This window comes from Dermacentor albipictus, chromosome 2 (assembly GCF_038994185.2).
Source record: "Dermacentor albipictus isolate Rhodes 1998 colony chromosome 2, USDA_Dalb.pri_finalv2, whole genome shotgun sequence".
NCBI classification, from domain to species: Eukaryota; Metazoa; Arthropoda; class Arachnida; order Ixodida; family Ixodidae; genus Dermacentor; species Dermacentor albipictus.
Window position 1 is genome coordinate 78,409,903 of NC_091822.1, and position 13,457 is coordinate 78,423,359.

Below are 13,457 nucleotides of genomic sequence, written 5' to 3' on the forward strand. Positions count from 1 at the left end.
GTAGTTAGTCCTTTTCTGCCCTCTTTGGAGCGTTCTCTGCGATTATGGAACATATTTGCTTGTACTTGGCATTTACTATGTCTCCATGAAAAGCCTAAAAGAAAGGTTCAAAGTAAGTAGATATGTACATTCATCACAATCTTGTTTCGCGAACAGGCACTTTACAAAACCAAGACGAAATTATGTCTGCATACACGTAGTACTAAGCGCAAGGATGCTTTATTTGAACACGCGGCAGTGCAAGAACTTCGACAAAAGGCGCAGAGTTCTGAGAACAATGTGCGCATTTGTGTGCAAGAGAGTGCTTGTGAGGGAATTTTTATTTCAGAGCGCATCTCCACGTCAAGTCCACGCCGTACTGGTGTCGTTCGACGGCTGGTTGGTTCACAAATAAAACACATTTTAGGCAAGACAGTTCGGGCACTGCGACACACCTAGCACTAAACACACTGCTTATGTGGACATGTTTTCCCCGTTATAGAACACACAGACACACACACACACACACACACACACACAATATATATATATATATATATATATATATATATATATATATATATATATATATATATATATATATATATATATATATATATATATATATATATATATATATAAGGTTCCGCGGAGCATTTCGCACAGTTCCAGCTGTGGGCGAGAATCGCTTAAACAGCACAACATTACCAGGCAGATAAATCATAGCGTCCAAGTGCCCAATAATAGAGTTTCCATAATTGACATTTTAATCAGTTAATTAGGACACAAGCCAGCAGCAATGGTGCAGTGGCTCAGACGTTCTGCTGCTGAACACCTTGCTGCAACGATAGCATTGTAATCGGGGAGAAATGCGAAAAGGCTGGTGGGTACTGTGATATAGGTGCGCGCTAAAAAACACATCAGTGGTCGAAACTTATCCGGAGCTTCCCGCTACGGCGTGTAACATAGCCCACACTTTACTTACGAATCTTAAGCAATACAATTTATCTTTTTCGACTAGGACACATGTATAGATTTCGAAATCAAAGTTGAGCATAATACAAATCATGTTCGTTTCGTAGGGATTATAAGCCTCTAGCAATACAAATTTCCAGCTGTTCGTCCAACAACCTTGCTGAATCTGTAGATTGTCCTTTTTGTTCATATAACCTCAAACAGCTTCTGTGATGTTGTACATATAAGTTAGAGCATGTATTAAAGGATTTAAATATATATCCGCGTACAGCCAACGTGGTGGCGTAGTGCCTATGGTGTTGCGCTGCTTATCCCCAAGTCGCGGCATCAAATCTCGACCGCAGAGGCCGTATTTCGATGCGGATGAAATGTAAAAACCAGCCGAAATATCCTTCCAGAACGTTTCTACTTAATTACAGCATTTATAAGTTATCTGCTTTATAGTTACTGCTTTGAATGCATGGTTGTCAATTAGGAATTTGCATGAAATTGAAAGCAACTTAAAGCCGACCTGTATTCAGCCAGGTAATAGGGGCCCATTTAATATTTCGCACTGATAAAGAAAGCCCGTGAAACATGAAAAATATCACGTGACTAAGCAGCCGCCGCCTATAAAGGTGACGATGATTTATTAACATCCCCTTTGGAACACGTAAGTGACAAATAGTCACCTGGCCTGCTTGAGCTAATCCAGTATGCTATACATGCTTTGCATTCTAGCAATTTTGCAAGCGGGTCCTCAATCTTCTTTCTGTTCTCCAAAACTTCTCCATCCACCTTGAGCTGGTACCAATGCTTGCAACGAATCCGCTTCTATCAATCAGTTCCCTGCTTCTTTTCCCACTCGCGTGAAGGGGCAGCGCCCTCAAGCAATCTCCATAGCACTCAGAGCCAGAGCTGACGCTTTATCTGGCATGGCCCGCCCGCGATAGCACGGCGCCTTGGTGTTGATAAGGGAAAAATGCCGATGACTAGTGGTGAAAGCGTAGTGGAAAAATGCCTTGACTAACTCTTGTGCAGCGTGTTTGAGAGCGCCGAATTCAGTCACATGACTGCAGCATGTTTGATGGCGCTGCACTCAGTCACGTGACAGCAGCACTCACGTGCCATTATTAGCTGTCGCAGGCTTTCTTTACCAGCCGGCAAAAAATAAACGGGCAACATGTCCTTTACTGAACACCCCTATGCCAGTTTTACTTTTCTATCAAATACCTATAATTTCTTAATTTACAGCCTGCCACTCACTGCAATAATTACAATCCTGTCTAAGTGAAATAAATAATACATTAGAGGGAATCAAGAAAGAAATTACCGGCGCCTGCACTACTCGACTATAAACAACATGGACGTGGTTAACTTTGTATGAAATGGCCCGTACTATATTTAAGAACTCCATGCATCATGCCTGGGATACCCTGTATATCTATACAACAGTTTGCCTGTTTCCTGTTATTATTGTACTGGCACGGTCTCAAAACCAAAAAAAAAAGGAGGCTTGTCTTCAGACCAGCAGCTCCTTGACCTGATAAGTCTGCCGATTAAGCTCTAAATTCACGCGCATTGGCTGGGGCCTCATTTTGAAAGCTGTAGCCTGTCCGATATTGCGGTAAAGGGGGATGTAGCGGTCGTTTTGTCTGATAGGCGGAGGTGTAAACAGAAGCAACCTGAGTGGCGTAGCCAGATGGTGCGGCAGAGATGATGCGCTGCTCACTCCTTTAATAGCTTGCGCCGCTGACTTGACTGCCGGCGTAAATATTCGAAGTGCCGTACCCACTGCCCCTGCTGAAAATTCGCACCAGCAGATAAGTAGGGTATACTTAGAAACCACAATATTAGCTCTGTGTTTGCCCCGTTGAGCTCTTCGCCACCAGATGGCTGCACCATTCCGGCCACTCACGTTCACGCCTCCCCCCATCCGTCAAAACTTCCAAACCACCCTTGTTGCCTGTAGTAGCGGGAGCGCTAAAACTCCCTATTTCCTCGGGCGGAGACACAGGCTGCCCTTGGAGCGGCCACGTTTTCTCCGCGGCATGTTTTTCGATAGGAATGTCGCCGCGAGAACAGGCTGCTTTTATGTTATCAAGTATGTCACAAAGCAAGGTTCAAAATTGCCGTTGTGGCCTGCTGCGGTAGCAAACGGGCAATGGCGTTGCCCGGCTGATCCCGAGGTCGTGAGTTCGGCGTTGGCTGCGGTGGTGTGGTGACTGCATTTTACTACGGTTGATATCTGTTCATGCTCCTGTGCCTAAACTTAGGTGTATTTAAAGGAAACTTAAGTGGTAAAACTTATTTTGGAAACTTTTATTACAATGCCCTGATAATCATAACGCGGTTTTGGCCCATAAAACCCTAGAATATAAGTATTTTTTTGCATTGCGGTTGTTGGACGGAATAGAAGGAGTAGATTCTCAGTTTTAGTCTGCCTCTGGCGTACGTCATACGATGAACAAGCCACTGCTTACTATATTCGCCCGTTACCATATTACCAGTCCCGTATTAACACTTTATTGTCAATGATGTAGCTGTGTTGGGTGACGTCGGTGCATTTCGTGGCTTATAGCCATGCATAGGTTCGCATTTTCTCCGGCAATTCTTACGGTGCTTTTTGAAAGCTACTGTAAATATGAATGAACCTTCTTCAATAAAATGCACAGAAGCTTTTTCTCTTATTATATCTTAAATGTGAAACAATTTGAAAGCTGTGTACAGCTGCTATCTCAAGTTACGACTTCACAATTTGTTGCTGAGTTTGCTGTTCCCTTTGAGTACAAATCTCGATGAAGATTTAGCATGCGAGGATGTGCACAGTGGAAATCACAAGGCCCGCCATTAGCGACGCTTGGCCCAACATTCTCTAAATGACTAATTGTGTCAAACTAAAACATAGAAGAGTACGTACTTGCAGGACTGCAACTACGACTGTGGCGTTCATTTAGTTTTAAGCAGAAACGGTAGGTTATTTGGCCCAATTTTCTTTCCTGTTTTTCTTACTACGAAGGCACGGTTGGCGGATAGCGACTTCTTCATAGCGAAAATATTACCCTGAGTCGTTTTCGAGCTGGAAGATTTTAGTGCTCATTACTATTGCCACATGCCTTTTTATAACTTTTACTTGTACATAAATAAAGCACAATATATTGGCGCTTCGCTCTGCCCATTCACACCACACTAGGGGACTGTCGTTAAAGATGGATGCCATCAGAGGCCACTGGAAGGATCCTGCAATTTTTTGGCTTAGAAAATTTGTCAGTCTTCACACTCACCGGAGGCATGGGAGGAGGAGGATGTTCGCAGCCGGGACCTCCACCATGGTGATGGGCGAATGCTGCAAATAAATGTATGTGTAGAAGTTCATCCAACATTTGCCATACAGGTTTCAGAGTTTTTTTTTTACATATACAAGTTAATGGCTGACTAAAGAGCAAAAATGTGCGTAGTCAGATCCACGGGAACGCGAAGCTATCGAGACAATAGACAGTTTTAGTTACACGTACGTAGAGGCTTCACGTACGCAAACGTGGAAAGCCTACGTACCTTACGTGCACGCCATCTGAAACACTTTTAGCTACACGTGCGCGACGCACGCCAAGAGGGACCCCGTAGCTCCATCTATCGGGAAATGTGAACACGGCCGTAGCCAATTCAATCCTGTCGCCGTCTTTCGATGCAAGCCATCTGCGCGCGCGCGGCCCGCTATCGCTTGTTCGTGATCTCGCGGAACTCCCGCGCGAAGCTGTCTACGTGCGCAAGAAACGCACGCAAAGAATGGAATCTCACGTACGTCCGTGAGACGCGCGCGCGCCCGCTACGTTCTACGCATGCGCACTGCTCACACGTAGAAGCTCTAGGCACGCAAAGCCTCTACGTACGTGTAACTAAAACTGTCTAATTGCGTGGTTGTTCCTGCGTTACGTTGCTGCGCGGCGTTGTTTGGTGCATAGCTCTGACTTTCGCATTCGGGTTTTTGCTTCGTTACTTCAGAAGTCCGCCTAGGCATCCCTAGTATTGTGGTCTCCCACCTCACTCATTTATACCAGAATATTACCCGTCACCCCTTCCACGTGAGCTTGCATGGCCTAATTTCATTGATGATTGAGTCTGTGGTGTTTGACTTGAGGTACTTTTGCCACGTATGCGTCGTGTGCGCGGTTCTCGACACGCTGGATTTGCATGCGAGTGCGTCGCGTAGAATTATTGATGAGTTAATGTTCGAGTTTTTTTTTACATATTTGGTGTGCGCTGGGTGGGCTGTGTTCGAAACACACCAAAATATCGCCAAGCAGTGCTAGTGCAGTATATAAAACACGATTCGCTTCCATAAGCACACTAGCTAAATTGAGTTGACTTCTGGCGTTTCGAAGTGATTTTGTATCTTTTTGCAGGGTTAAAAAAGTAAACACGAATGTCAAAGATGGGTGGCTAGGCCACCTCGAACTTCCCTTGAAGTTTTGTTGATTTTGCCAGAGCCATAGGTGAAGCAGAAACGGTATATCCGCAAACAAAGAATGACATTACATTCCTAGAAAGCCCCTGCGTCTAGAAAGATTACAGTACGTGAACCGGTTTGAGCTCGTGGAGATTTCCTAACGAGGTGTCAATGCGAAATTTAGGGATATCCCTGTGGAGGAAGAGCACGCAGGACTTTGGTCACAAATTTCAGCTGTTTTAGCGTCCTGCATTGGTTTTTTTTTTTTGGACACGATCTTCACCGTGTGATCGACACACCCCGATTGTCTGTTTGCTACACCCAAACTTCGTAACGGGCCTTTTAAAGGCTTTGCTCGCAGGTGGCGTAGACACAGCGCAAAACATAAAATCTAGCCAAGCTTCACTATAAACAAAAGTAGAAGTAACAAACTACGAAATTTCGAATGGTGCACCTCCTCTTTCATTTATCATCGCGATACTAGGTACCAGTTCCTTTGTAAAAAATAAATAAATGACATAGCGAATATCTGACACGTTGGCGAGCGATCGGAGCTTTGGCGAATCCACGATATTTTTTCAGCAGCGCAGCAGCCTTAGCAGCCCCGCCAAAGCTCGCAAAGCTTGTTCATCTAGTGTACAAAATAAAAAGCTATGAATGAATTATTTACTTAGTACAATACAAAAGAAAACGAGGAGTTCGTTAGTACTACTTTTTGCTGTGCCAATCGAGTGTTCTACCACGGCCGTCGAGTAGGGTCAATAAAGTGATTCCGGACTTTAAAGCAAAATGTTCGGCAGCTGAACTTCACAATACAGGCTGCTAAAGACAGGGTAACTCGCACCGACACAACTTCGCCCTTATTGTGAAGCGGTGTTTCGCAGTAATCTTTTTCTTGTCGTAGAAAAACGCCTGCAGTACCAACTCCTTTTTGGTGCACCTGCCGTTACGCGCACGTCATATTTAGCAAATGTGATGAGCCGTAATCACCGCCTGGCCAGTTATCTTTAGGATAGGTTTCTAAAGGGCAGACTTTTGGGGATAAAAATTTCAGCAGGGCAGCACAGACTGGACGACAAGAACAGCGATTCAATTGTTTTTTTTTATTTAAGAGAAACTGGCTTTGTGGTATGCACTAGGAAGTCAAACAACCCAGCTTACTCAAATGTCGTACTTAGCGCGTCAATCACGCCAGAACCTCAAAATGTCTTGTCAATGCTTGTGTGCTGCAACTGCAGTTTGGTGGACGAAAGTAATTTACAGAGCACCTGCAGCGCAGTCTTTATTTGGCGTCTACTGAAGCAGCGGGTAGGACTGCATGACGTGCGGAAGTGTACGTTGACCAAGTGGAATCATTCTTAAATTTTTATCGGGGCGCTAAGACGGTCAATACAGTGAGTTGTTAAGTCGGGGTCCATGGTTTGTTCCTGTGTATTACATTTGCTTACTTCGGCGAAGGTTTGTATTTGAGATTGTAGGCATACCTATTGCGCCACCAGTTTCACTTCCTTATTTCCTGAAGTCAAATGTAGGTTATTGCATTTCAGAAACAGATGAATGTATCATATGCTGTCATGTATACAGGCTCAACGTGCTATAATGCGGCAACATTTCTTCTAAATCTCGGATCATACAAATTCTAGCTTTCTGCAATTCTCTGTGAATAAATAATCAAGGGACATACCTGCTTCTTTGCGTATATTGTGCCCGATCTAATCCCTAGTGATATTTGGCACCCAACTTCTGATAGCGTTATGAATAGCAGAAGAAGCAAATATCAGTGCGGAGTAGCTTTGATTTTTATTAGCGTGGTTTTTCAAAAAAAAAGCACATCACTGCCTAACGTGTATCTGCATTTTTGTGAAAGCAAGTTTCGCTTTACTGTTTTTGTACGAGATTGATATATTCTCGGACTGCCTTCGGCACACGCTTGCACGAAGTGAAAAAGAAGTAACTGCCGTCAGTTTCTAAAACATTAGCACTTGCTTAATAACGGTGGTTCGATGGATTCTAAATTATTACCTGTGGAAAAAAAAAACACATTGATGAAATGCGTAACTTCAGATGCCAGAAACTGATCATGACACTTTTGCTTAAAACGTCACACATTGTAATATTGTTCTCCTAATCATGCTTATAGCGCGAGGCTACGTGCGCTGAGAAAACAATGTGTGCGCCATGTTTTTTTGCTGAAAAAAAAAACACTTATATAGAGCCGCCACAATGAAGTCATCAAAATACAAAAATCAGTGAAAGTAAAAAAAAAAACTTCGTTGTGAGTTCATCACACCACATGCAAGCACGGTCAATTAGACGTCATGTCAAAGGGGAGCGTCTAGTTCGGATGATATTGCCACGAGAGAAATAAAGTATTCGCTATTTTCTAACAATAGAGCTCTGTATGAGCGAGGTAAATCAATGGCACATTACGCACATATTACCACATTGTGCCATCTCGGCAGTATAAATTCATTCCCTTGTGGTTTTTGCGCCACTCTTGTAAACAATTACGCTGCACTTATAGTTGCCTCAGTGTGCGTTTAACTTTCCTCTTTCAGCAACATTTATGATTAACCCACGTCTATCCCAAACTTCTATTTTCTTTCTGAGTAATTTTGTTGAAGTTTAGAACACGGATTCCTGTACCACCGATATATCCCATGGTGTGAAAGGTAGGCAAGAATACTGAACGGACTTGAAACATGTACGAACTTAAAGACCTCTGAAAAAATTGTCTAGCAATGGCTGTTGTACTAACTATAAATTTACTCTGTACGAAAAGTGCACAGAAATGCAAATTTGCTCATTTGTTTCATGTTCCAAGAAATCAAAAGATTCGAATAAGCATTTCCGAAAGTTTGGGTTTTCTTTCAGCGCAATAAACTCACCACTACAAGTATGTTTAACAATCCATACTGGCATTATATCCATTTAAATTTTTATTTCACTTTTGTTGAGCTACAACATTGTATAATTGTGGAACTTCGGAAACGCAATTTACAGCAATAATAGCATTGTTTTTCTAACGTTCACGAACAAATAAAAACCTATTAGCAGTTAGAAACGCAAGGATAGAGGTTTATGTTTTCTTAGTAATAGACTTGGCACCTTAACTGCTTAATCTGTTGAAAAGTAACGGGAAGTAGCAGCAAATAGGTGTCTTAATTCTGTACACGTGGTGTTCTAATTAATGATGCCTACTCACAAAAGAAAGTACAGAAAGGAGCGTGTAATAGCACCTAATTTCAAAAGAAGAAGCAGAACGAAAAATACGAATTAGTGGACGAATAATAATATTGTAACTGCTCTCAATAGAAAATTCAGTTCGGTATACTCAAAGCGATAAGGCCCGAATTCAATCTCTAGAATTGCAGAACAAGAATCGCTTAGATACATGCCTACGACGACAGCTGTGAGCGCTACAACCAAGAAGATGCCAAGTGTCTTCATCCTGAATCGGCTTCTTCTACAGGATTCCAAGCTTAAAGAGTAACTACACCTACTTATATATGCTCTCAGAGTAGCATTTTTGGCGCGCTTCCGCGTAAATCACGTGACCGTATCACGTACTATTCCACGTGCTTATCCATGTCACAGTAAAATGTACGTTTCCACTTTTGTGTGCAAGGAGCGAATTCACGTGGCTTCCAAAAAACAACGTACTTCCTCCAAATGCCTGAGCTGCGCAGCTATGCCGCAAACATGTTTGCGCACTGGGTGTGACGCACCCATTTGATCCTCATATGCGTGCGCCATAACCTACCGACCTAGATAAGCGAAAGCCTGCTAGAACCATACGGTCTTTTCCGCTGAAAAGCTATCCCATTTATTGCACCATATATGACATCTGTGGGAAAGAGACCGAACGACGAATCCACTGTTTATTTGCCATATCCTTCCTAGGAAAAAATTTGGCATCACAACACATACACCCTAAGCCCATTAACACCTGACCTGGAATGACAGGTTGATACCTTGCATTAAGGTTGGTTATAGCTCTCAGTTTGAAAACTCAGATGAGGCAATCAAAAATTCATAATACCTTACACTAAACAGTGCAGATGGTGGTGGTTCTAAACCAGGGCTTCATTCAAAGGGAAATGAAGATTAGTGTGTTACCACCGTTCCTTTTTTGACGCACTCCTTTACTCATTGTGGATTTATAACGCGTCGATAACGAGCGCTACACGTTGAAGCCATATATTAAGAATACTATCCCTGCAGGATCTTCAAATATTGATAACGTTGCCTTGTGGTGTGCTATTTACCGACTCAATTTTATCAGCACATTTCTCTCAGCTTGAGTATGAGAATAATTAAAGTTGAGCAATAAGTGCGACGTTGCATTGCTCTGTGCTTTGTATGACATCGCTGTATAGTGTAGTAATATTGCGGGAACGAGACGCCTCGGCGTAAATTCATACCGTAAAGATCAAAGCGGGTGGGAGGGGATTGCTAGTAGTAGTTTTATTCTTTTTTTTCCTGAAGTGGGCGTAGGCGGGAATTGACAACAAATAGCACTGTTCAACCCTTCTAAATCATGCTGTACCACGCTGCGCAATGTTTTCGAAATATAGTTACGCGGAGCGGGCCACACTACACTCTAAGAAAAGAAGGAGTGACCATTGCTCCTTCAAAGGAGGAACGGCGCTTTCCCGTATGTTTGTCTTTTAACGGGGTACCTGTCCTCCCTCATGCATGGGAGAAACAGTTGCTCCCCCTTCAAAACCAAGATGGCTGACCTCAGGCAAGCCATGCCTGTGGTGCGATTATAGGCTTACCAAGTTCGCCTGTTCTCAGCTGATAGAAAGTGTGCGCTTCGTAAGCGAATTTCACGTGCAAGCGCATTTCACGCGCTTGTAAGAAAAAAAGTAGTCTCGCTCAGCTCACTACCAGTTATATGACAATGCAACGCACTAAGTGTAAGCCAGACAAACTTCTGCGGGTGACAACCTCGTGTAACGGTATTCGTACGTTCTGCTCGGCTAGCAAGAAAACCTGTCATTTTTGTTGCAGACCAGGGTACAGAAAGATAATTGTCACTCAACGACCGCAAGGTTCGCTGTATATGTTTCTCGAAGCATCCCAGTTGACAGCCACCTGTAGCGGCGTCCGTCACGTACACAGTCACAGAGCAATCGCCCCTGACGATAACAGGCGGTGATTCGATATAAACAACGCGCTTTGAGCAGAGCGATCCAGCTCACCTTCGTATGACTGAGTATCCTAGAGTAAAGTTGTCTTCATAGCTACCCAGTCGCACAGCATACTGTAGTCTTTTCAGGCAATCAACTCTCCAATAAGAGCACAGATACTAGTACAAACAACACTGCACAGAAAAACTGTAGTGGCAGTCACATTGCACTATACCTGACTGTATGGATTCACGATCACGCTAACACAATTGTGATAACACAAAGCCCCATGATAATTTGTAAGTAGCGACACTCTCCTCCCCGCGGCGCCTTCCTAATCGATTCTCCTCGCCTTTTTTCCTAGGCTGCCGCGGACGGGGCGCAGCATTCTATGGAGGCGCATTATTTTGGGACAGTTACACGGCCCAGTGCTGTTATAAATTTTGAGAAATGCTGATAACCGCATCGATAATGCTGAAGGCAACGTTTATGAGGACGTTGGCTTTTTCATAAAGCTGTATGAACACATTATTCTGACGTAAAAAGGAGCTTTGAGGCGATTTCGATACTAAAGACAATTTTTCTGCCACATGATGAGATGATTTACTTTGTGCGTCTAAATTATTGCTTGTGGCACATCCCTCTGCAGGAAGCAGGACAATCAATGAACGTCAGATTAAACGAACATCGCGCGGACACAGCTATAAAAGCTTCCCAAACCCATTGCCGAGCACGTCAATCAACCAGGTCATAACTTTGATAAGCTTAAAGTCTACATCTTCCAGTCAAATTTCCGTTCTGAACGAGAAAGAAAATACAGAGAATCATACCATATCCATAAGATCAAGACATTGCAACCAATAGGCATAAACGTTTTAAAGGGAGCTTTAGAACATATTTGCTTTGGTAAATTTCAAGCTCTAGGCAACAACACTCAGTTTGGTTTCGTAGCGGTTTTTCGTTTCGTTTATTTTGTTCGTCTTCCTTTTTACGTTTTAGTTATTTATTTTAGCCGTTTCAGTGTTTTATTTTAGTTTTTTATTTTATTTCTATTTTTTACGAGCACTGTTTTCTGCCGCTCTTGTGTTATCTCTTTGAGAGAAACGATAGCCCACGACCATAATAGAGGCCTGTTGTGCTCGTCGTTGACACGCCGCCTGACACACGGGCGTTGACACGTGATTGACGCATGGCCGGGTCCTTGGCCTTAAACGTACACCACTAATTTATTTTCAATTGGACACGCTAACACACTTTCGCTTGTTGCTGCACCCACCCGCCTTACGCCCTCACTCCTTTAGAACCCCCCCTATATGTACTGTGGTGAGGAAAGCATATGTCGCCTTGAAGAAGACAAGTCCATTTGTGGAAACGTTGGATCCTGCTTTCAACTTGTTCTCGTTTTGCTAATCGTCTTGAATTTGCCTATCGCGCCTTCCCGTATTTTCCTTGGATCCCTCTGCGTGTGCCTTAAGCGAAAGCCTTAGATCTCTGTTTGAAGGTCGCGATGTGAGGTATAGAAAATATCACGTGACCGAAGGGAGGCCGGAGGCGAACCAAACCATGTCCAGTCGTGTATAAGAGATTACTATTGATTAGCAAAGTTAGTTATTTATTGATTAGTGATTGTATTACGTTGGATTAAGGTGTATCAAGGAGGAATAGGGTGTGTTAAGGAGAATTAAGGTGGATTAAGGTCCGCTGTGATCTGCCATTCATCCTGCGAATGGGCCGACGGCCTCGTCAATATGGTCTCGACACAAATGAATTATGACCAGCTTGGGAATACCTTGTTCAGGAGAGATTTGAGCAATTAGCAATGATACGACTGTCAATGTCAGCAGCACAAACTGGCGTGTCCAAGCCGGAGACGCGGTCAGTTTGATGATCTGGCCATCACCTGTCGGAGTACGATCGCAGTCAGGGAAAATGGCTACCTACCACCGGATTGGTGTGGCCTGATGTCATTAGTCTCCTGGCACCGGATTGGGGGATGTGACTAAACAATGATCACGCAAGGCATAAAAGGAGCTACGGACTTTGGGTGTGATGGGCGACTACCACTTCACCAATTTTTCCGTATATATTTGCATTTTCTTGTACTTGTGTAAATATATACGTGCTTCGGCAAAGGTCCTGAATATTGACTCAACCTCACGTTTACTCACCCCTCCACGAAAAAAGGGGATCTCACGTTTTCGATTTCCGACTCGCAACAGGTCGATTAGGGTGGATTAAGGTGCATTAAGGAGAATTAGGGTGGAAGAAGGAAGATTATGGTGCATTAAGGAGGTATAAGGTCACTGAAGGTAGAGTAGGATGAAATACGTCGCAGTGCTAAACATTATTCCCTGCAGAACATTTCTTGCATTAGAACATCATCACCACAATCATGACTGACTGCTCAACGTTTGTAATCAAAGGGCATCGATGCATTGATTTCGGCTCGTGTTAAACCAATGACAAAAGTTTCCCCACAGAACAAAACCGCAAATAGGTGGTTTTAAAAAAATTGCTATTAAAGCGAAGGCTCGCGGCTTCCACGTAGACGTCAATATTAACAGCAACCGTGCGCGATCATGTGAACACCCATTGCACATTGCCTGTATCCGTTAGGTGCTCGAAAAACTGGACAATCGCCCTTCACAGAAGATAAACTTCTAGGACACTGGTCCAGCCGGGTTTCGGCACTCAAGGCCTTAAGGGCTTTGCTCTAGTTCTTAAGGACATGTGAATTGTGCGAACGCCATTGACTATGTTGCGCGTGACATTGGGTTACTGTGTGCATTTTTCTTGTTTTTTTTCTTCTCTCTTCCTTCTCCTTTATTCCCTTTACCCCTTTCCTCAGCACATGGTAGCCAACCGGTATTTACACTGGCTAACCTCCCTGTCTTTCCTGCCCTTTTGTCTCTCTCTCTCTTTCTCTATCCGTGAGAAAACCA

The 13,457-nt window shown here is 43.5% G+C and overlaps 1 long non-coding RNA gene across 2 annotated transcripts in view; it reads right to left on the bottom strand.

Moving 5' to 3' along the window:
* Nucleotides 1–355: 355 nt before the first annotated feature.
* LOC135918797 (uncharacterized) overlaps nt 356–13,457 on the bottom strand; it is a 28,218-nt gene continuing 15,116 nt past the window's right edge. Inside the window, exons 1-3 of one of the 2 annotated variants that reach the window (XR_010569773.1) lie at nt 8,779–8,850; nt 4,218–4,279; nt 356–375 (exon numbers count right to left, since the gene is read on the bottom strand). This is a non-coding gene — a long non-coding RNA (uncharacterized lncRNA). Of the gene's footprint in view, nt 376–4,217; nt 4,280–8,778; nt 8,851–13,457 lie in introns of those variants that run through there. The other variant, XR_010569772.2, reaches the window with a different exon arrangement.